A 24,836-nucleotide genomic window follows, 5' to 3' on the forward strand; every position below is an offset into this window, starting at 1 on the left:
TAACGCTGTTTTAGTGAGCCTCTCTTTTACAAAATTCTCTTACCTGTGTTTTCCTGATAAACTGTAATCAGTTACTAGGTAAGGCAATAATTATAAAATGCAAAATTTTCTGAAATACATATTATCACAATAGCAGAATCTTCTATACAGATGAAATTTAGTTTACATGTTTGCCAGGGAATAAATGTTAATTTCATAGTAGTTAATAATTGCTGCATTGTGCACCATTGCTAAAGTTCATAGCTAAAAATGGCCACTTGTTTTCTTGTAAATCTGCAGTTTGAGCAGTGGCCAGTGAAGGCAGTTTGGCTCTGCTCCTCATGTGTCAGCTGGGAGAGCTCAACCAGCACTGGAGGTCTATTCTCAAGGTGACTCTCTCACATGGCTAACAAATCAGTGCTTAACCAGAGCTATTGGCCAGGACCCCATTATCCTGGGCAAAGACTCTCTGCAAGCTGCATGGGCTTCCTTGGATGGCAGCCAGGTTAGCAGAGGCAACACGCCAGCCACTCTCCCACTCTGACGCATAAGTAGCCACAGAACCTGCCTCTTCCTGCCTTTTCCCTGGAGGGGAAAAGCATAGGCTGTATCTCTTGGTGGAAGAAGGGTCGAAGAATTTGTATCCATTTATAATCAAATACAATAATGTCAGTCATTATTTTGATTTTCAAATAAGTTAAGAGTTGGTTGAATACAACAAAACATGTTTTTCAGTGAAATGATTGCTACTAAATATTCACTGGTTCTTTTTCATTACAAGACCAGAAAATATTATTTAAAATAGATATTTCAGGTAAACTAATAAAAATAACAGTGTACCTAAAACAAAGGCATTGTTATATTTTCAAAATTGCTGTACTGTTTTCATTTTATGTATACATCCCTCCATTCCAGAATACTCCATAGAGCACTAAAGCTGGAAGGAATTTCACAGATAATTTAGTTAAGCCATTGTTCCAAATGAGGAAAACCAAGCCAGAGATGCGATTTGAACAAGGTCAGAACCTGGACCATTGTTTAAGTTCTCTCCACATATGATCCCACATTGGGCTTGAGTAGCTCATCCTGAAGAACAATATTACATTTACATTTGCTTTGCTGTTGACCTACAATCTCATCTTTATTTCAATACTCTGTCATTTTTTATAGTCTAGGCTTCTGAGAATTAGCTCGCCTCCCAGGTACCACAGGTTTTACCCATAATCACATACTACCTGATCAAGCAGCAGCTCCATCTCCATCTTCACTTTACTGAGGTCTCTCACATGTGGCTCTTGTAAACCACTCTGACATTGAAATTCCTTCTTGCTTATTCTGTTCCTTGAAAACCCATTCTATAGCTCTTGTCCTTTTGCTTGGTTTAGATTTTAAAGTGTTTACTCATTTTAAGAGACAGTGATTTACAGCTATGAGTGCAATACAATATGATTTTTTTTTTCGAGGTAGGGTATCACTCTCGCCCAGGCTGACCTGGAATTCGTCATCTCAGGGTGACCTCAAACTCATGGCAATCATCCTACCTCTGCCTCCCAAGACAATATAATTTTATTTTAACAAACCAAAAGAAATATTAAGAAGAAGATAAAACTAGGGCAGTCCATTTGGAAAGAAAACATTTTGGAACAAGATGGTAGTGGTGAAAGCACAGTGTATAAATACTAAATGCCAATGAATTATTCACTTTATCTTGTGAGACACTCACCTCAATAACATTTTTTTTAAAAAATCAGATAAGTGTTGAAAAAAAGTATATTAAGAATAGAAACCTCTGGGCATGGTGGTACATGCCTTTAATCACAGCACTGGAGAGGCAGAGGTAGGAGGATCACCATGGTCGAAGACACCCTGAGACTACATAGTGAATTCCAGGTCAGCCTGGACTAGAGTGAAACCCTACCTCAAAAAAACAAAAGAAAAAACAATAGAAACCATAAAGTTCTACAAATTTGCTTGAGGTAGTTCATGGATTTGACTCTGAGCTTCTGAACAGGTTGGGCAAGAAACCATGGAGTTTAGATCTGCAGGCTCACAGTATGGGAATGGCTTAGCAAAAAGCATCACCATGGAGACAGTGGAGATGTTGATGAATATGCCCTGTCTGCATCAGCATCCAGAGTGTGCCAAACCATCCAGGGGTTTCCTGTAAGGCTCTCTCTGGAAATGTGCAGTGCATGCTGAAGCCCACTTTATTACTGCAGTTTGGAGGGAAAGGTTTTGACAGTCTGCCTAATCCAATGATTCTAATGATTAGAATCATTAGAGGAATGTATGCACAAGTCAATGTAAGTAAAAGTTAGGCCTTATAACTGAGCTTTTGATTTGTATTGATTGATTTGTATTGAGCAAAAAGAGCTGTTTATTGGGGCTGGAGAGATGGCTCCATAATTAAAGGCACTAACTTGCAAAGCCTGAAGGCCTAGATTCTACTCTCTAGTAACCACACAAGCAAGATAAGCAAGATGCACAAAGTGGCACATGCACCTGCAGCTCATTTGCAGTGGCAAGAGACCCTGGTGTGTTCTCTCTCTCTCTCTCTCTCTCTCTCTCTCTCTCTCTCTCTCTCTCTCTTTGTGTGTGTGTGTGTGTGTGTGTGTGTGTGTTTATAAATAAATAAATATTTTTAGAAGCATATGTTTGCTAACATGAGCCCAGAGATAAAGCAGGTATTCTATGTGACCAATTAAGGATGGATCCAACCAGTTGTAGTGGTACAAGCCAGTAGGAAATTGCTGAAGAGTCAGAGGCAGGAGGATCCATATGCTTTCATGATCAGCCCAACTGGGAATAGAAATCACAAAGCTTAATGAAAAATGGAAACCCTTCCTAGGGAAAGACATCCATCCCCTTGTACATGAAAGAGAGCAGAGCAGAGTGTTCTAAACAAGACCACAGCTCCCTGCCCTAGCAAAACACTTCTGGGTCTCTCCTACACTCAAACAAAATAAGGCATAAGCCTCCATGATATTACCAAGATCATTTTAGCCTAGAACATTTCTTCTGGTTTGTGTCACCAAACATCCGCCAAGTCAGTAAAATTTTAGTTAAGCACTCATGGAAATTTTTTAGCCTAAGCAGTTTAATATAGTAGTTAATTTTCTGAAACTTGCAAAAATATGCCTCCAGAACATTGAGTTGATAAGTTCTACAACATTCTTAGAGCAGGTGATCACAAGTCAGTCTTCCTTGCATAGTAGTCATGTGTTAGGAGCACTTCAATTTCATAAAAATGAGTCAAAAACATATAAAAGAAATTCAATGTACTGCTCTACACATAAGATGTCTCCAAATCATTCAAAATTAGTCTCAAATCATGGGGCTGAGATGCTTTGGTTTGGATTTCAGTGGATACAGCTGGCAATGCAGTGATTTGCTCTCATGGGAATGCTCAACTCAATCTATCAGAAGCAGCTCTCTAGTTTTTGCCTTTCCAAATTACAGACTGTTTTGCTTATGAAGCATTCCATTTAAAATGTAAGCCTAGAGCTGAAGAGATTTCTCAGTGGTTAAGGCACTTGTTTGCAAAACCTAACAAACAGGGTTTGATTTCCCAGTACCCACATAAAGCCAGGTGCACAATGTGTTGCATGCATCTGGAGTTTGTTTGCACAGACTGGAGGCCCTGGCATGCCCATATTCATTCTCTCTCTCTCTCTCTCTCTCTCTCCCTCTCTCTCTTTCTCTCCTTGGAAATAAATATATGAAATATTTTAAAATTTAATAACACATTATTTTGGTGGGAGTGAAAAAGAGAAGTTTACTGACAATGCAGAGGCATGCTTAAGAGTGGGGAGGAGGTCAGGCAAGACAGAAGAGGAAAAAGCTCCAGGCCATTTTTAAGGTAAGAAAGAAGTAAACTAGGGCAAAAATACTTGTTATTTGGCATTTTGTCTTTTACTTCCTATCTGGATAATATGTTAAAATCAAAACCTGTCTAACTCCTCTTAATTTCTTTTTTTAAATTTTTTTAATTGACAACTTCCATAATTGTAGACAATAACCCATGGTAATTCCTTCCCTCCCCCAATTTCCCCTTTGAAACTCCAATTTCCATCATATCCCCTCCCCCCTCAATCAGTCTCTCTTTTATTTTGATCACATGATCTTTTCCTCCTGTTATGATGGTCTTTTGTAGGTAGTGTCAGGCACTGTGAGGCCATGGATATCCAGGCCATTTTGTGTCTGGAGCAACACATTGTAAGGAGTCCTACCCTTCCTTTGGCTCTTACATTCTTTCTGCCACCTCTTTCGCAGTGGACCCTGAGCCTTGGAAGGTGTGATAGAGGTATTTCAGTGCTGAGCACTCCTCTGTCACTTCTTAGCACCATAGTGCCTTCTGAGTCATCCCAAGGTCACTGCCATCTGAAAAGACAAGCTTCTCTAACCAAAAGTGAGAGTAGCATTAATACATAGGTATGAACATTAAGAGAAGGGCTTACTGGGCAGTTTGATGAGCATAGTATATACATTTAGCCAGACAGCAGCAGACATTATACCCCGATGGCTCATGACTCTACACCTGTTGTAAGTTTTCGGTATTAGGGATGTATTTTGCTCCCATGGAGAGGTCCTCTAGTCAAATTAGAGGGTGGTTGGTTTCCCCCATAACAGACATGCTGCTATTGCACCCATTGCCTCATTTGCCCTGGCTGGCCAAATATAAGGCTTGCAGTGTCCACTGTTGGGGGTCTCCACTGGTGATTTCTCTCTCTCCCATTGAACAGCATGTAGTGTGACTTTTTCCAGATTTCTGTCAGCTGGTCTACATGGAGGAGGCTTTCAGCTCAGTTCCAGCAGGATTTCTCAGTGACCTTGCAGCCCACTCCTCTTAATTTCATGTTAGCTTTTTTTTTTTTAGTTTTTTCTTGTTCATTTTTTATTTATTTATTTGAGAGTGACAGACACAGGGAGAAAGGCAGATAGAGGGAGAGAGAGAGAGGATGGGCGCGCCAGGGCGTCCAGCCACTGCAAACGAACTCCAGATGCGTGCGCCCCCTTGTGCATCTGGCTAACGTGGGACCTGGGGAACCGAGCCTCGAACCGGGGTCCTTAGGCTTCACAGGCAAGTGCTTAACCACTAAGCCATCTCTCCAGCCCTCATGTTAGCTTTTGAATTTATCAGAAGGAATAAGTGTGGTGACCTAGTAGAATAACTGAGCACAGAACCTGCTGTTAACATCCAGCAAGGTGGAGGACTGTAGTCTATCTATATTCACTGCTGTTGCATCCATGTCCAGCCAGGTGTTAGGCATATGCTGAATGGGATATTGATATATGTGAAGAGTAGAGAGAGTAAATGAATGAATGTATATTGTTACACCTCCATAAAAGTCAGTGTTGATGAAAACAATCTTTTTCTCTTTTAAATCTGTCCACCAAGAAGCTCAAAGCCAAATCAAGAATTCAGAAACAGTAGTATTAGCAAACTTGATCACATCACCATCACCACAGTCAGCCATGTATTGTCATGGCAGTCCCTGTGCACAGCTGCACAACTGTTTTTCTTTCTTCCTATATTCATACCTCCCTCACCACCTGTCGTTCTTCTAGCCAGATGACCTTCAAATCATACTTTAAGTTCCAGTTAACCTGCACCTCTTCTGTGAAGCCTTCCACAGCTGTCTCTGAAGAGTCTTTACAAATACCATCTGTCCCCTTGCTCCTGAGCAAGTTCCTTCAGACATTTACCACACAGCATCAAAAAGATTGGGGTATATGTCTGGGATCTCTCCCAGACTAAAATTCCTAAAGTGAAAGGATGTTCTTGCGATTTTATGTAAACTGCTGTGCTAAGTAGAGTGTGCTAAGTAGCACACACTTGTGGTTTCAGAACTCTGTCATTGCTGTCCTTATTGCAAGTGGCAGTCAGTCACCTCCTGGAGGATGGGCCCCTGCCTATGTCCATCCTCTTTGCAGCAACATAGACATCCTCATGTATAAATACTTTACTGATAAACACTTTTGCCAACATGAGAGTGCTGGCGAACGTTAATCAGCCTTCATCTCACATGATTCAGCAACAACCTCTCTAATTAATGTAAATGTTAAGCAAAGAATGAAAGAAATTTGAAGCCACTCTCTCAGCCAAAAAAAAGATTGAATATGTTAGCTCTCCATCAGGAAGGCCTGGCAAAAATGATTTTTAAATTGCTTCAATTTAGAGTGGCAGCATCCAAGGAAACCTTGAAGAGATTTATAAGAAAACTCAACTGAACTTTAGGCCACTGTTGTGAATATTTCAGCTTTTTCTTACCAGAGAGTAAGGTATTTCCCTATAAATAAGAAGGACTGGGGAGGTGTATCAGTGGTTACAGGTATTTGCCTGCAAAGTCTGCCAGCCAGAGTTTGATTCCCTAGCACCCATATAAAGCCAGACGCACAAAGTGGCACATTCATCTGAAGTTCATTTTCAGTAGCAAGAGGCCCTGGGTTGATCTCTCTCTCTCTCTCTTTCTCTCTCTCTCTCTCTCTCTCTCTCTCTCTCTCTCTCTCATCTATCTATCTATCTATCTATCTATCTATCTATCTATCTCTATCTCCCCTTGAAAATAAATAAATACCAAAATTGAAAAGTGATTTTATGGGGCTAAGGCTGTATCACAGTGGTAGAGAACATGCTTAGCACACACAGGGCCCTGGACTGGATCTGAGAACTGTGAGTAAAGTGTGAGATGTCATCTGCTGGAAGGACAGGACAGTCATTCAGCAAAGATGAGCAAACAGAAACTCCATCCCCAGAAACAATCTCCACAATGCCCAGGAAATGAAAAGTAAATTGAAGTTCTTCCAGCTCTACCATATGGTTTACTCTAGATATGGGTGAAATAGTGGTGTCCTTCAAAATTGCAGTTGGAAAATTTAATGTCCTGCCGCAAATTTTGGCATTTCCCAAGACAATTCTTTTTTACTAAATTTTATTTTTTTATGTTTTGTGATTTTTGGGTAAGGTTGTGCTCCAGTCCAGACTGACCTGGAATTCACTATATAGTCTCAGGCTGGCCTTGAACTCACAGCAATTTTCCTACTTCAGCCTCCCAAGTGCTGGGATGAAAGGTGTGCACCACCATGCCTGGCCTTTAAAATTCTATTTTTTGAAAAAAGGTTATATACTTATATCCCCTCTCCTCCACCCCTATTCCACTGAGGACCTTCCTCCTGAGGTTATTGGTATTCACCGTCAGGTCCTGAAGGCCTCAGTCAGTCTTTGTGGGAGTGGAGGGAAAATGTGCCTTAGGCTAATCCTACCTATCCTGTGGCTATTACAATCTTTCTGTCCTTTCTACTGCAATATTCCCTGAGCCTTGTTGGGTGTGCCAGAAGTCTAATTTAGTGTTTAATTTTCTGTAGACTCTGGATTTCTGTTTTGATAGGAATTGAGTGACCACAGTATCTGTCACCATCTGCCTGGAACTGGCTTTCAGGCCAGGTGTGAGAGCAGTATCAGTCTCCACTTCCTCTGTTATGTCTCCTCGGCCCAGGCAGATGTCATGGAGGTCACTTATCTTGTGGTAGGCAGTCAGCTATCTTTTCTTGTATTGATGTATCCTGAAGTCCCCAGTGTTCTCTGCTGTCTACACAATAAAACAGATTCTCCAACCAAAAGTGACAGCAGCTTCAATAAAGGCAGTAAGCATAGTTATCTGTGAGACTTTTGGCATATACACCCACTGTCCTCAGCCAAAGAGCAGTGGTGCTTCTCTCTGGAGTCTATGAGTTTTCTATCCATGTGATTTGGACTTGGTTCCTAGTACCAGGTGTGAGTTCTTTCCCACTGAGCAAATATGTTCTCCAGTCATTCCCCTGCCCATTGTGAAGGTGGTTTGTGTGTCTGTGTTCATCCCCCTCTACCTTTCATGGAACATATTTCTATGGATCAGCTGGACATTAGTGCAGGTGAAGAGAATAAGGTAAGGAGGAAGTTGCAGTGCTGCACCACCCAGTGAGCAACCTCAGCTAGACTGGTGGCCACATCCCCCATGAAAACTGTCCACTAGCCAAACTATCTTGGTCACTCTCTGCTGCCCCATGCTGTCAAGCCTGTCCTCACGCATGACCACTCCCAAATCCCTCATAAGTCATGATCCAACTCAATGAAGAGTGTTTATCTGTTTAAGCTCCTTCCAACCTTTACCCATACAGAGACCACGCGTGTCTAAGATAAGTCTTGCCATTTATGCAGGGGCAAAAGCATTTAGAGACAGTTATGGGTAGAGATTGCATCCTTCTGTTCCTTCCACACTGACACTCCTTCACGTGAGCACACTCATGAACATTCAGATGACACTTTCCAGGCAATTTGTAGGAACTCGGCATTATCTCACTTGGGTGCCACCATTTGTCCTTCTTCCTGTCCTCGTATGTAGATTGGAGAGGGCCCATCACAGGTGAATTCCAGACACTCTTCAGGTCACAAACATGTTTCATGTGCCAGTGGAACTTTGCAATCCCTTTATTAGCCAGGTCTTTCTGGACTGCTGAGCCCACCTGCTTGTTCATGTAAGTATTTATATTGTGCTTGTTAGGCACAAAGGAGAAAACAGTGAACAAAGCAAATACACCCATGTCTCATGGTGTGGTTTCCCCCAGGACAGATCCTGGGACAAGGATTTGATTGTTAAGTTGTTTATTTCAGAGGCGCTCTCAGGAAACTAAGTGAGGGAATGAGGAAGTGAAGCAGAGAAAGGAAACCACTGGAGCTCGTCAGGATCTGCGGGAAAATGTCCAGCACTCAGGCACTCAGCAAGGACAACAACAAAATAATTGCATATGTGTGCTTAGAGAGATTAATTATAAAAATTATAAATAAAAATAATAATCATAAACATTGTGTTGAAGCCAGGCATAGTGGCAGGTGTCTGCAATTACAGCATTCTGGAGGTAAGGGCAGGAGGGCGGTGAGTTTCAGGCCAGCCTGTCTTATATAGCAAGACCTTGTGTCAAAAAAAAAAGAGAGAAAGAAAAGAGGGGCTGGTGAAATGGCTTAGCGGTTAAGGTGTTTGCCTGTGGAGCCTAAGGACCCACATAAGCCAGATACACAAGGGGGCACAAGCATCTGAAGTTCGTTTGCAGTGGCTAAAGGCCCTGGTGCACCAATTCTCTTTCTATCTGCCTCTCTCTCTCTCTCTCTCTCTCTCTCTCTCTCTCTCTCTCTCTCTCTCAAAGAAATAAAATATTTTTAAAAAGAAATGCTGATACAAAGGAGAACAAAACTCATAAATAATAAAATATAATAGCATACCTTATTATCAACTTACATAGCTAATTGATTCTCCTAAGTAAGGTTTAAACTGAGATATGAATAACAGGAAAGCAAGATTAAAGATGAGAAGGAATAGTGAACTGTGCTTTAGGCAGTGGGGATTAGCTAAAGATGAAAGCTGTGCCATATTAATGAAAAGTAAAGATACTTAAGGAGCAAGAGGACTTAGGGAGAAAATGATGAAACTAGAAATTCCAGAGTTTCATGAGCCCTGTCGAAGGATACTCAAGAGAAAACTAATTTCTTTGTGCAGCTTCATTTAGGGAGCAGAGACCAAAGAGAACCATGTTGACAGGAATGGAACTTGGTTCTGATCCAGTTCTGTCCACAACTGCTGCAGCGCCCCCTGCCGCCTCCAGTCCAGCACACTGTCTAGGTGGGCTGGCCTTTGGTGTCAGCCCCTTGACTCTGAAAACCCTTACATACCTGAATCTGACAAAAGAATACACATTCTTTTTATAAATTTTTTTAGATTTATTTTTATTTACTCATTAGAGACAGAGAGAAAGGGAGAGAGGCAGAAAGAGAGAGAGAGAATGGGCACTCCAGTGCCTCCAGCCACTGCAAACGAACTCCAGATGTGTGCACCCCTTTGTGCAACTGGCTTACATGGGTCCTGTGGAGTTGCACCTGGGTTGTTTGGCTTTGCACACAAGCACCTGAACCACTAAGCCATCTCTTCAGCCCCATTAAATGGTTTTAAACAAAGGAGTAAGTAACATGCCACATTTGAATTTAAATAAAGCCTTCTGACTATGCTGTAGAGAGCTGGTCACAGGTGGCCTTACATATGATCCAGGCTACATCTTGTATGTAGAAGGGGAGAGAGTGAAGCTTACTAATATGAAATCGTACCCTGTGATGACAATTTCTGCACAAGGCCAATGCACTGGTTTTTGGCATTGTGCAGTAGCCATTCAAATATTGCCTTTCCATTATCTCTCTAACATCCTGTGAGTAGAGAGCACATTCCAAGAGACACAGCCTTTACTGGAATCATCAATATGGTCTGACTTCAACCCAATTTTGGAGTTCATATTGTTTTGGTTTTGGTTTTTTTGAAGATGGTCTTTGTGGTGGTTTGATTCAAGTGTCCCCCATACACTCATGTTCTGAATGCTAGGATCCAAACTGGTGGCAATTTGGTAATTGGAGCCTCCTAAAGGCAGTGTATTGTTGGGGTGGCCTTCTGGGTGTCATAGCCAGCTTCCCCTTGCCAGTGTTTGGCATACTGTCCTGGTGCTGTTGTCCACCTGATGTTGGCCAGGAGGTGAGTCCACCCTCTGCTCATGCCATCATTTTCCCCTGTCATCATGGAGCTTCCCCTTGAGTCTGTAAGCCAAAATAAACCCTTTCCTTCCACAAGCTGCTCTTGGCCTGGTGTTTTCTGCCAGAAACACAAAGCTTACTGCAGTAGTGTTATTGTGGCCGAGGCTGGCCTTGATCCAGTCCTCCTGCCTCAGCTGCCATAGTGTTGAATTACAGACATGTACCACTGTGCCCAGCTTGCTGGCCCATATTTATGTAAACAGAAAGATTGATAACTAGCCATGCTGAGCAATGATTTTATTGATTGTTGCAGTCACCTTTGTGTTGCTGGACAAAACATCTAACCAAAACCAGCTGGAGGAAAGGGTTTATTTTAGCTTAAGGTCTAGAGGGGACACTTCATGATGGCAGTGAAAGCGTAGCTCAAGCAGACACTGGGTATGACCTATGCCACAGCAGGTGGCATACAGCAGACAAGAGTGAGCTGAACTCTCACAAGGCGGAGCTGGCTATAATACCCCAAAGCCTGACCCCAGTAACACATTTCCTCCAGCAAGGCTCAATCTACCAAATTAGCACCAGATGGGGACTAAGCACTCAAAACACATGAGTTTATAGGGAATATCTGATTCAAACCACCACATTGATATAGCCTTTATCTGATAGAAAAGAGGAAAAAAGTTCACTAAATACAAGAAACAAAATGCGTAAACAAAAGCTCTGAGGGATCATGGTTACTCTTTGCAACCTTCTTGAAGATGCTATTATCAAAATTACTTGTAAATCTATAGGGCTATCATCCCTCCTACATATCCTGATTGAAGTATTGTGTTCAACAGTCCAGGGGTGTTTTGTTTTGTTTCATCTTGGATTCCTTGTCATGTTTTTCACTTTTGGTTTAGCATTTGCAGTGTATCCTCCTAGGTTCTTGGACTGGCTGCTAACACGCCACAGGAGTTTTATTTGTATCTTACAATGAATGACAGGTCCCCACCAGCATCAGAAAACCAGTGCACAGCAGCTCCACATGCTAGTGCACAGCAGCTCTCCACACACTAGGCAAGAGGCATGTGCCACCTTATCAAGCTGTGCAACCCCTAAAGAGCATCTGGGGCTGCCTTGGTGCTGCTTCCTTCCACTCAGTGCTCTGCAACAATTAGAATAAAACTGGATCATCTCTCCATGGCAAATAGCTCCAACGACAAGGAGAATGACTCTGCATGAATAAACCCCAAAAGGATTTCAAAATTAAGCCATTATGACAATTTTAATAGCAATCTTAACTTTAAAACCTATCACTCAGTTACTACATGTAGAAAATTGAGAACATTTTTAGGGGAAAACAAAGGAGGTTACTGTAAGACTTTAAAAAGAAAGATTAGGACAGCATTGCATGAGGGAAAATACTGAAGGAAATAATCATTATTAACTATGAACTAAATGTTTATAGCCTGTTAAAATTTCTAAATGCCTAAGTCTCCTGCCTGATGGCATTTGGAGGGAGGGCCTTTCAGAGGCATTGTAGGACACTGCTCTATGGGAATGACATGGCCATTGCCCTCTTGAACTTTCAGAGTTATGATTACTCCCGGAGACCCATGAAGATCAAGTCATTCGTGGATAAGGGAGCTTGTGGGACCACACCCTTCCCCAAGGGGATATAAACAGTTGCTGAGGGGAGGAGCTTTATGAGGCCCTACCCTTCCCTGGGGATATGTAAGTGATTAGTAGTTGCTGGGAGAGGGAGACATTTGATTCAGTGGTATAATTGCCCTTAAGTTGTCTATGCACCTGTAAATAACTCTTCACCCAGTGTCCTGTAAGTAACTCTATTTAAACTCTGGTTTACCAAGATAAGCATGATCCTTCCATTAGTCTGTTATTGGGGTCCTATCTTGGGTGAATAGTTGTTTATCTCCCCCGGGAAAAGTTTGCCCAGAGTATGATAATCAGACCATGAGGGAAGAGCCTTCTAAGGAATGGAACACACTGGGGCTGGAGAGACAGCTCAACATTTAAACACACTTGTTTGCAAAGCCTGCTGGCCCGGGTTTGGTTTCCCAGTGTCCACATAAAGCCAGATGCAAAAAAGTGGTGCATGTATCTGGGGTTAGTTTTCAGCAGCAAGAGAGCTTGTCATTCTCATTCATTCCCTCTCTCTCTCTCTCTCTCTCTCTCCCTCCCTCTCTCCCTCTCGTCTTTCTCCCTCTCACCCCTCCTGTATCCAAAGTACTCGCACTGGAAACTGCATTGGCAAAGGCCATGATCTTTCTGGTCTCCAAAGTTGAGAGAAATGCATTGCTATTGTGTTACCTGGGTAGTCTGGTACCCTGTCCAGGCATCTGTTAAAGATGCAGCCCCATATATTGAGTAGCAACACACCGTTACATACATTGGTGATGTGAGGAAATTAAAAGTTTATGTTGGAGAAGTCTTCATTACAATAATGCCAGAGTCCCTGCATGGCTTCTCAACAGGCATAGAGAAGAGCTGAGAGGGAAGATGGGTTCCTCAGGTCACACTGGACACAGTACACTTCCCACAGATTGCCTTCCCTCCAGACTGATGCAGGAAATACAGGACAGTATAAAATTTTATGCGTGAAGTATAAAACAATGTAAAGAACTTTATATGGGCTAAACATGTCTCTATAACTATCATATGTCAGAGAAGAGGAAAATCAGTGAGGAGCAGAGGTGTCTAGAAGGTGTTCATAGAGCCTCGAGTGGGTGGGAAGTGAGGAGAAGGCTTTGCTGATGAGAGGAGAACTGTGAAATCAGCCTCAGGAAAAAAGATACAATGATGCATGGAGCATTTCCAGAAAGAATTCAGAGAAATGAATAAGGAGGAGTATGTGTCAAGCATGTCCTTAAAAGCCAGAAAAGGAAGTTTGTTTGGGGAAAATAAAGAGTGAGGAAAATTAAATTTAGGAAAACTAGTCAGGCCATAGCATGATGACTGAAAAGTTAGAGAGTGTGAGATTTTTGTCTTGCATTTGTTATGAAGCTTTGGAGACATAGGTAAACATAGAAGCATAGGAAAGAAAAGACACAAAATATCTAGAAACATCTAGAGTAATATTTATCAATATCTTGGTACTGTGCCTTAGCAAAATGACAAAATTAATCATCATCATATGACTTGAATGAGCCCAATATAGCCAATTTTCTTTAAAGTGCCTTGTATATTACAATAGAGGAAAAGGTGCAAAGCCAGGATTAAAACAGGCAAAAATCAAGTAATAATTCAACAATTCATCTGGTGAGAAGAAAAACAATTGGTTTGCCCATTTGAATCATTTAGATATAGAAAAGGGTATATTGTCCTTAGAAAGAATAAACAGTCAGTACTTGTGGGACTGGAAAGAGAACATGTGAGAAGAAAAGGCAATATGCAATCAGAAGTAGAAAGAGGCTAGAGAGAAAGGTGTCCAAAGAAAAGCCAAATGGAGAGGCACAAAGGTAGCCCTGGGTGAGTAGTCAGAGTGACTTTGACTACTCCCATATTCACTTCTGAAGTCACTGAGCAGTCCATTTATAACCTCTTGTTTTCTTCCCTTATCTACATGAGAAATCACTAGAAACAGGTAAAAAGAAAAGTATTTCTGTAATCTTTTGCCCATACTTTCAAGGTGAAAGTCCCAGTCATGAAAATAGTGTGAGGTCAGAGAGTAACCAGGCTGACAAGGCATCTGTGACACCACAGAAAAAAAGATGTTGCCTTGGGTGCTATTGTGGGAATGGCACTGGAGTGGGTTGCAGTACCATCACCATTTCAATCAAAGGAGCAGTCCTATGTTAAGGAAACAAACATGGCATCACAGTAGCCCTGAAGTAGATAGCAAGAGCATTTATAAGTAGATTAAGGACATGGGTAGAAAACCCCATGAATGCTTTTTGTAAAAGTTTTAAGAAGGTGAATCTGCATTTCTAAAAGTATCTAAGATTGAAAATTGCTTGCAGGTGTCAGTCTATGAAAGGAATCTACATGGGCAGCTGAGCAACCACCTGTAATTGTCATGCACACCAACTCAAAGTGATTGGGCTCATCATCCACCTGACCCCAAACGTAGCTATCAGGAAAACAAGATCTTCATGTTTAAAGAGCTCCCACTCATCTCAAAGGGGACTTAGGGCTTTGACTACCAAATAAACTCAAAGATGAGAGGGTCTACAGTTCCTTCTCCCTCCCTTTTTCCATCTTGTGGTGAATAAGAAAGAAAAGTAACAGTTCTGTCTAGCTAGTTGGCAAGTTCTCTGTACTGTCAGGTTAAGCAAAAACTTTGGTAGTGTACATGTATTGGCTTTCTTCTCTTTGAAATGTTAGAACAAGTTTTAATCCACAGGATTTTAATAAAATGCTTACTAAATATCACCCCAAATCAGCATTTCCAATACTTACGCCTTGTAGGGCTGCATCGGTGGAGTACCCCCTTCAGTTAACCTCTACCTCCTGTGTACTCTAACACCTTTTAAGACCCCATGTAGCTAAGGCATAATTACATACAGCTGGGAGGGGATGCAGGAGGAAGTGAGTAGCTGGAATCTCAGATGAGGGTCTAATCGCCCTTCTCAACCCCTCCTTCCACAAGGGAATTTCAACAGACCTGAATATGAAGACCTCTCAGGCAGTCACAGATGCTCTGATTGAGAAGGTAATAGCTGGGGCTAGAGAAATGGCTCTGCAGTTAAGGCATTTCCCTGCAAAACCTAAGGACCCCAGTTCAATTTCCCAATATCCACATAAAGCCAAATAAACTAAGTGGTGCATGTATCTGGAATTTATTTATACTGGCAGGAAGCCCTGGCATGCCCATACTCACTCTTTGTGTCAGTCTCTCTCTCTCTCTCTCTCTCTCTCTCTCTAATAAAATTTTAAAGAAGGTAATAGCTGTTAGTTACACTTGGACAATAGCATTCCACATCACAAAGGATTTCATAAAATAATGTGTACCCTTTATTGCTTTAAGCATCTTGTATGCATTAAATTTTCAGTGTAGGTAATTGTACATGGTGCCTTCCCATTATCAAGAAACCCTGAAAGAAATATTAGATCAACTGATGAGTGGATAATGAAGATGTGGCACATTTATACAATGGAGTTCTACTCAGCAGTAAAGAAAAATGAAGTTATGAAATTTGCAGAAAAATGGATGGACCTGGAAAGTATTATACTAGGTGAGGTAACCCAGGCCCAGAAAGCCAAGCACCACATGTTCTGTCTCATATGTGGATCCTAGCTACAGATGACTGGGCTTATGCGTGAGAATGAAAATACTTAGTAGCAGAGGCCAGTAAGTTAAAAAGGAGACATAAAGGGAAGAGAAAGGAAGGGAGGAGGGTATTTAATAGGTTGGTATTGTATATATGTAAGTAGAATGATTGAAATGGAGAGGTAATATGATGGAGAATGGAATTTCAAAGGGAAAAGTGTGGGGGAGGGGGAGGGAGGGTATTACCATGGAATATGTTTTTATAATCATGGAAGATGCTAATAAAAATTTTAAAAAAAGAAATATTAGAGCTTGGGGAAGTAGGCAGTAGAGGGGAGGAAGAATAAAAGTAAAATGGCTAAAAGGGTTTCTTCATTGTGGGACACACTTATTATAATCAGGTGTAGAGGGTAGCACAAGAGAAGTTGAACTGGGCCAGACAGCCTGGATGTAGACCAGTAATGAGAAGTAACGAAAAGGACATTCAAGATGGTGGGAAAAATCCATGCAGGGCACATGACTTCTGGGAAGGTCAGTGAGGCTGCAACCTGAGTACTTCCACAGAGAACCAAGCCCAAGAACACTACATCCAGAACTAGAGTCGAGAACATATATACCCAGTCAGGAATGGAGAAAAGGCAGAATTAAAGTAGGGAAGCAAGTTCATTTTGTGCCCACTGGACAAAGCAACTATGGCTGTCTGGTGTGATTTGCTAACTGTGAGACACCATCCTCATGACTCCAAAACTGCTATTAGAGCTGACTGCCTTACACCATCCTCAGGACTCCAGATCTGCTATAAGAGCTGACTGTCTTACACCAACCATCCTCCTGACTCAAGAACTGCTGTAAGACCTAACTGTCTTACAGCATCCTCTTAACTCCTATGGAAATGAGAGTGAAACATTTAAGCAACAAGACTTTAGTGTCAGACTGAAATCCTAAGGTGCTCTTCATCTTCCTAGGGGATTTCAGCACGCAGTTTGGGAGGCCCTCAGGGCCTGGCTGTATTTCATCCCAGATGAATCTGGTCACCTGACACCCCTTCCCATGGCATTACTTCCTTGCTATGCAGAAAAATTTGGCCACAGAGCAACCGGGAGGCAGTGCTGTAACGAGACCTTCTCCACCTTCTATCCCTGGTGGGAAGTGGAAATGCTCATGCTGTAATTATCTGCAAGCTCCCTTAATTCACAGCAAAAGGGGGGAAAAAAGTGATTTTGAGAAAACTTTCCTGATGTAATTATGTTAGCACTCTTGTTTATGTAACAATTGGATTCATTGTCTTCTTCCAGGTGAAATATACAAAATGCTTCCGGTTTCCTTAGAGCTCCGCTGCTGCCTGTTTTGCTTTGTTTTTAAGTTTGAAGCCTTTGCATACACACTGATCTATCCCTCCATTCATTTCTTCTGGGGGATGGTCTCATTTCATGTCCTCATTGTGAACCTTTCCTGCTTCCTCTTGAGAGACACAGGCAAGGCATTTGGTACATTTTATAGAAATATCACTGTTGTGGTATCTTTCAGCCTTCATAATTGGTAACTTCTCGGCCTGATGAGGACAAGTTATTACAAACACCCTCCTCCTGTCCACCAACACGGTTTTCTTCATTCAGATTTCCTTTGCGAGCTCGTGATCTGTAAAATGAGGCTTCTTTACCCTGAGCCCTGTCTGCATCAGAACTTTCGGTGATGTCACCACCAGTTCAAGGTCAATGTGCATATCTTGGGCTTTATTATAATAATTATCAAGACCTGCAGTCCACAGGGGGATTGTCCTTCAACTCCTTGGACTCTTTGAATTGTGAGTTCTTGTATAGACTCGTCTGGTCCTTTCTCTGCTTCTTTCTCTTACCGAAATCTCAACACATCCTCTGACCATGTGTGATATGAAACAGCCAGGCAGGGTTGGGATTAAAGTGTGAAGAGTGAGACTTGGGTTCAAAAGTTAAGGGAACACCTAAAACTCGGTGATTGAGGTAATATTTACATGCAATATTTCAAAAAAAAATCAAAGCCAGGGCAAAGAACTCATGATGTAAAATTAACAAAAATTTATATACAGTTAGCATGCTGAGCCGGACATGGTGGCTCACACCTTTAATCCCAATGCTGGTGGGGGGTGGGGGGGTAGAGGTTGGAGGATCACCATGAGTTCAAGGCTACCCTGAGACTACATAGTGAATTCCAGGTCAGCCTGGGCCACAGTGAGACCCTATCTCGAAAAACAAAAATAAATAGAGCATGTTGTCTGTTTTACAGCCCTGCATTGTTGCATAACAGGAATCGTCATTTCCAAGCTGCTCATGGTTCCTGGCATGTGAGGACCCTCCGGCAGGTTTATGAGGATTGACATGAACACAAACAGATTGGGCCACGTGGGCTTCTAATATAGTGAGGTTCTTATTGTGGAGCTTTTATTAACCAGAGTATATTATGGGTTCAAAATACAGAGGGATATTTTGTTAAGTGTCTACAGGAGCACACATTTCCCAGTAGCCTCAGGCTACAGAATGGCTCTATAGAAGCAGAACTAAGTTGTGATGCCTACATTTGCCATCTCTGAATAGAGCCCTTTTGGGAATGATGCCTAATAAAGGAGAACTAACGTGAAGTAGGGGGCTGGAAAGATGGCTCAGCATTTAAGGCACTTGCCTGCAAAGCCTAAGGACCCAAGTTCAATTCCCCGGTACCCACATAAAGCCAGATGAACAAAGTGGTATAGGCATGTGGCGTTCCTTTGCAATAACTGGAGGCCCTGGCATGTCCATATTCTTCCTCTCTCTCTCTCTCTCTCTCTCTCTCTCTCTCTCTCTCTGTCTCTCTCTCTCTCTGTGTGTGTGTGTGTGTGTGTGTGTGTGTGTGTGTGTGTCTTTTTCTTTCTCTTGCTCTCTCTAAAATGAATTAATAAAATACTTTTTTAAAAAGTAAATAACATAAAGTGAAGTAGTTCAGGTGGCAGCATAAATAGAACATGAAGATGAAGTGACACTAAAGCGTTATTTTAGCTGAGAAATCATTAACTGTTTTCATGTATCCACTGAAATATAAATGCTTTTCAGTGATGTTCTAGAGTCAGCTTTCTAGCCAAGGGAAAAAGATTAAGCATTAGGGTGTTTTTGGTTCTTTTTGTTTGTTTGTTTGTTTGCTTGCTTGCTTGCTTGTTTGTTTAGCTAAAACCAGTCAAGTATCAGCAACTTCAAGTGGTTCAAGCAACTATTATTCACAAGAAAGGAGCCTGAACATAGGTAGTATGCTCCTTGGATAGAGGTAGGGGGTGAAACCCAAACAGGGAAAGGGAAGGTGCTCAGAGTTTGACAAGAGCAGAACACTTCTGCCACCCAGAGGCTGGACAGGTGAAGACCAGAATCCCGAGCCAGCTCTTCTCAAGGAAGCTGAGAGCCTGCAGCATCTAGCCAGTAGAAGCTGGAGCCACAGAGGAGAGGAACTTTGCCTAGAGAAGCCATGGGGGACAGAGAGAAAATAAGAAATGGTCACCCTTCCTCCTTACCAGTGTCCACACTGAACCCAGCCTGCACAGGAGCTCTCGAGATATAACTACAGAGGCCTATATGCCAGCCCAACCCCTAAAGCAGAGCAGAGCAGGGGAAGGGCCAGGAATGACTCTGAGGAGATCTAAGCCCAGAACCAGATTACAGTCTAAATAAGATGTCATATCATGCGGTAGCAGTATGGCATCCAGTAACATCTCTGAATGTGGCTCATCCAGCATTGGTTGGGTGCTCTTGAAATCCAACCACAGCATTGCCAAGACTATGGAGCTCCAAACCGACAAGGTCATTGTACCTCCAAACAGTACTGTTAGTAAATGTGCCTAACAAAAATGCAGAAGCCCTCTCCCTCTATACTAAGCATCTAAAGTAGCTAAAGAATTGCCTATTTTTGAAGGAACTATCTCCTGTACACCCAAATCTATCAGTTTCAATAAAGTAATAAGTAATATAATCACTTGAGATGGTTCCCACTTAGCATTGGTATCCTTTTGATGTGGTTATCCATTTTGGCTGCCCTGGAATCAGAGCAATTTCATTCTGCCTCTTTACACTAAGTCTTACCCATTTTCTTATCTTCCTCTGCCCCAGGAACATACCCCAGATGAAGGAATGAATAAATGAGTGAATTAAGGAATGGTTATATCCATGGAGGGATGGTTGGTAGTGGTTGGATGGCTGCTAAGAGTGATAATGACATCCCAGATTCTTAAGTATGAGACAAGCCCAAGCCTACTTTTAGTGGTATAGGGCATTATAAAGTGCTCCAGTGCAGTCATAATGCAAAACAGGAACCTTCTCAATGTAATATCTCACCTTCCAATGATAGCTAAAGCATTAAGAGTAGAAAGGGGTCTGAAGAGATGGCTCAGAAGCTAAGGCACTTAACTGCAAAGCCTAATGACTTGGGTTCAATTCCCCAGAACTCATGTAAAGCCAGATGTGCAAAGTGGCACATATACCTGGAGTTCATTTGCAGTGGCTAGAGGCTCTGGCATGTCCATTCTCATTCTTTATCTATTTTTCTCCTTTCAATTAAATAAATAAGAGTAGTAGAAAGAGGTGATTTGCTTAGAAAGACAGTCGTCGTTGGGACTTTTGTTATTGCAGGTGAAGAGAGAGGTATTGACATGGTAAATAATAAACTGTTGCCTAAATTATTCACATTTTTCTCCTTAGCGTTCTCATTCCTGATGCATTCAGACTTTGCAGGATGTTTTACCTGCCCCTCTGCACACATGCACTTGTGCGTGCACGCATACACACACACACACACCTCATCATCATCTAACCCTGTATCCAAAGAGTTGAATTTTTATGGCTTAATACTAAAACATGATTAGGCTCTGATTTTTAAAAAATGTTTCATTTTCCTTACAAAAAAATCTTCTGGACTGGAGAGATAGTTCAGTGATTAAAGGTGCTTACTTACAAAGCATGTCATCCTGTGTTCAATTACTCAACACCCCCATATAAAGCCTGATGCAAAGTGACGTGTGTACCTGTGGCCCCAATGTGTCTACAACAAGGGAGGGTGGAGCCAGGAGAATCTCAAGCCTTGGGCCAGCTAGTCTGAGGTTCACTACCAGTCTAGCAGTTTATAGCAGCAAGAGACCCTATCTAGAAGCAGGTGGGGCACAGACACTCGGACACTAGGAAGTTGTCCTCTGACTTCCACGTGTGTGTCACGGCACACATGCCCATATGCATTCAAATAATTCCTAAATCTTGCATATTTTTCAAAATATTCTGTACAAAGCAGATGAAATACCATATTTTAAGGATAATTGTCAAGAGTGGGGCATGAAATTACTCTACCATCTAATACACTAAAGACAGTTCAAACGCTTTTTGCAGATTACTTGAAGATGAGTAATGCTTAGAAATCTGAGTTTAAAATAGATCCAAATTAAACTATTAAACATCCAAAAAAAGTTCATGCTTCTAGACTATCTTTTAAAAATATAAATTTAGACCCACTGTCTTGCATTTTCTCTTCTTTGTACATAATGGTGCCCACTACCTAGAATGTGACATACTATATTAATATCTACAATATATATTTTTACAAGGGCTAGAGTATAGTTCAGCAGGTACATGTGTGTTCATATACATATGAATATATTGACAGAAACAACTTGCACAGTACTTTGAAGCAGGAAGAAATTATCTTAAGTTGAGTTAATGCAAATATCTTTTGCAAGTGTAACTTGACAAAAGCCACTAAAAGCCATCATAGCAGTTCTCTTCCTATGAGGAATTTACTCCATTAAGATGCAACCAGAGAAATATGTTAACCAGCTTAGATTGACAACAACCTAGAAATTCAAAAATACTTTTCAATATGCATTTTCTTTTCAAGTTCTTTAGACGTACAGCAGAAAATGTCATTTATTTTTCCAAATAACATCCATTGATATAAAAAGTATTTTAAATGTCAAATGGAAGAATGTTTCTAAAGTAGCTTTACTGTGATCACATAATAATTTCTTGCTCATCAAAGTACAAAGCTACTTACTGCCTGAAGTTGATTATTTGGTGGACGGGGGTGGGGGCTTTAATTAAATTGATTCTAAAACAGAATCACGTTTTATGAGCTTCACAATTTTTGGTATACAACATGAATATTTGTATAGCTTTTACTGATCCAGGTCTTCACCTCCCAAATATAACAACCTGGGGGGAAAGTATGAAGTGAAAGAAAGATGCTTTACACCCTCCTCAGGGGCAGGGCAGGGCTAGGGTTGCATCACAGTGCTCAGTCACTAACTTTCATCACACTGTAGAAATGTTATCCTCCCACTGGTTCTCCAACTTTTCCATGAATCAGAATTTCTTCTGGAGAGCCTCTTAAAGTATTGATTGTTGAGGCATAGCTCCAAGTTTTTGAATCTGTCTGACTAGGGTGGAACAAACATGCATTTTTGACAAATTCACAGGGGAGGGACTCTGGGGGTGGGGAGCTGGGAGAATCTCTGCTTCCCTGTAGCAGCTGTGCTGCACATTTGGGCTTTGACATCTTCAAAGCTCCTCCATGATGTTGGTTCATTAATTTCTAAGTCATCCCATAAGATGTGACAGTCTTTCTTTCTCCCTATGCCACAGAGTATGGGTGAAAAACACTGTGGGTCCTCTTTCCATATTGCCTGTCTCCATGAATACCACCATGAGTTGAAAAGCTCAGAACAGAAATGCAGGCATTGTCCAAGCCTCTCCTCACTCCACTCACATCCTGCCATCATCCAAGTCCCCACGTTTGCTGGATATTCTAGGGATCCCACTCTCCTTCACACTTGTGTCCTGGCATATACCTCCTCCTCTTTCTGGTCTACCTTTATACCTATGCTTAAACTTTTCAAGGAAAGTGCTTCTTATTATTTAATGTATTGAAAATCAGAATGGGTTATCTTTCTTGTATATAGGTAATATATTTTGTCCTCTTTTTCATATTTGTGAATATAATTTATACATCAAATGTGAACATTTTGTTGGGCTTTGTGTCTGAGAGGAGAGAAAGAGAGCAAGACAGAGCAGCATGTGTGGTGTGTTGCTTGGTCTGAGTATGTATAGCACATGCACATGTGTGTGTAAATGTGCACACCCCCATGCACATGCATGCAGAAGCTGAAGGAGAATGTCAGGCATGCTCTTTCACTTTATCTCCTTGAGAAGTCTCTCATAGAACCCAGCACTGCCATTTTTAGTCAGATTGGCTGACCAGTGAGTCCCAGTGACTGTGGTCTCCACTCCCCCACCTGCTGGACTACATGGCTATCCCCAGCTTCTTATGTGCATGCTGAAGGATCAAACCCAGTCTCAAGCCCTCTCAGGCCCCTCATGCTTGCACAGTAAGCACTTTGAACCACTGAGTCATCACCACAGGCCCCATTGCACTTCTTTTGAAGTCCTTACCATCCCATAGGCCAGATTGTGTCTGAAACTCTTACTTGAAGCATGTAAGGCACAATTAGAAGACCTGTTCTTCAGGTGAGAACCTGAGTGGCTCATCCCCAATGTATTGAGTGGGATTATATCCCATTTCTTGTACTTGATTTAATCTGGTATCCCTTAGTCCAAGTACTTTAACCATTTAGTCTTCCAGTTCCTCCATTTGGCTCACTAATTTCAGCACAAGCCTCATGGAGACCTGAGGTTTAACAAGGTGAGCTATCTCCTGAGGAAAAGTTTATTGCTAATAAATACAATTAATTACTCTTTTGTTGTGAAATTTCGTGATGAATATAAACTAGACTTTTGCTATTATTTCTGGGCTCACTAGTGATAAAATCTACCTGATGTAACTTTCCATGACTTTAATTGTCTACAGCCTGTTTTCTTTGTAAAAACGTTTCTCTGCCGTCTTGACTTGGTGCTTACCTGAAGCTCAGCTTTCAAACTCTCCCAAACCAAAGCAGGGGAGGAAGGGCCTTGGTATATCTGCCTCTCCAACACTTGAAAATAGTTATACTGCCTGGAAAACATGACTTGAGAGGTTTTCAGATTTATTATTGAAAGGCAAAAGGCTAACCTCTTGTTTTGAATGGTGTGGTAGCAAGCCCATTACATCTGGCTGGCTGAGTCATTGTTTCATGCTGTAATATTCATTCACAAAGGTTCCATAGTTCCACCTCAGTGGAACACCCCACTCACACCCCTTTTCCATACATCCAGTAAACAAAATGTATTAGTTCTAGCACCTTGTTAAGCTACCAGTTTTTCTTTGAGGACATGAGTATATTACCCTAAAGACAACCTTATTAAGAACCTCATTACTATTTTTTGACCTTTTATTGAAAACTTTAATTCAAGAGCATACCATAATTTGATTGTATCCCCATCCCATTACCCTCTTTTGTCCTGAAACCCAGTCTACTGAGCACGCTACTCTTTCCAAGTAGCCAATCCTCTGTTTTGATGTCTCATTCCTTTTGCCCCCTCTGTCTTCCACATCAAAATGTTACTGGACTCAGACCGAGCAGGTCTGTGGCATTCATGACAATCAGCGTGGGGTGACAAATGCACCATGTTTGGAAGTATCCCCAGTGCTCCTTCTCACCTTGGGGCTCTTACCTTATTCTTCTACATTGTGCTTCTACAACACTCCCTGAGCACTTTAGGGCCTGATAGAGATGTCGTGTTTTGTGTTGTGCTCTCGACAGCCTCTTATTTTCAGCTTTTCCGTGTCTGCCACCAGAAGCTTTTCTGGCTAGAAGTGGTTACAGGCACTAACATTCTTTCTGACACTTCCTCTGCAGTGAGCCCTGAGCCCACAGAGTGTCATAGACATGATTCATCAAGGCTGAGCACTGGGCTTTCTCTTCTTCTCTTCACCTTCATTGTCTTTTAAAAAGAAGCTTCTTTAACCAGAAGTGAGAACAGTGTTCATCAGTGGGCATAAATATATGTATACATTTAGAAGAAAATTTGATGGCCTTAACATTTCTATATATCTAAAGAACAGTGGTAGCTTTCCTCTAGGGCCTATGCCCTTCTAAGTCATAGGCTTTTGACTCAGTTTTCAATACCAGGTATGAATTCTCTTCCACTAAACAGGCCTCAAATCCAATCAGGGAATATTTGGTTACCC

General features: G+C 41.7%; 1 protein-coding gene across 1 annotated transcript in view; it reads left to right on the forward strand.

Annotated features, from left to right (window-relative positions):
* Positions 1 to 24,836, forward strand: part of Impg1 (interphotoreceptor matrix proteoglycan 1) — a 124,537-nt gene that overhangs the window by 49,649 nt on the left and 50,052 nt on the right. The gene's annotated exons all lie outside the window — the stretch shown is intronic.

The sequence above is a fragment of the Jaculus jaculus genome, chromosome 10 (genome assembly GCF_020740685.1).
Source record: "Jaculus jaculus isolate mJacJac1 chromosome 10, mJacJac1.mat.Y.cur, whole genome shotgun sequence".
NCBI lineage: Eukaryota > Metazoa > Chordata > Mammalia > Rodentia > Dipodidae > Jaculus > Jaculus jaculus.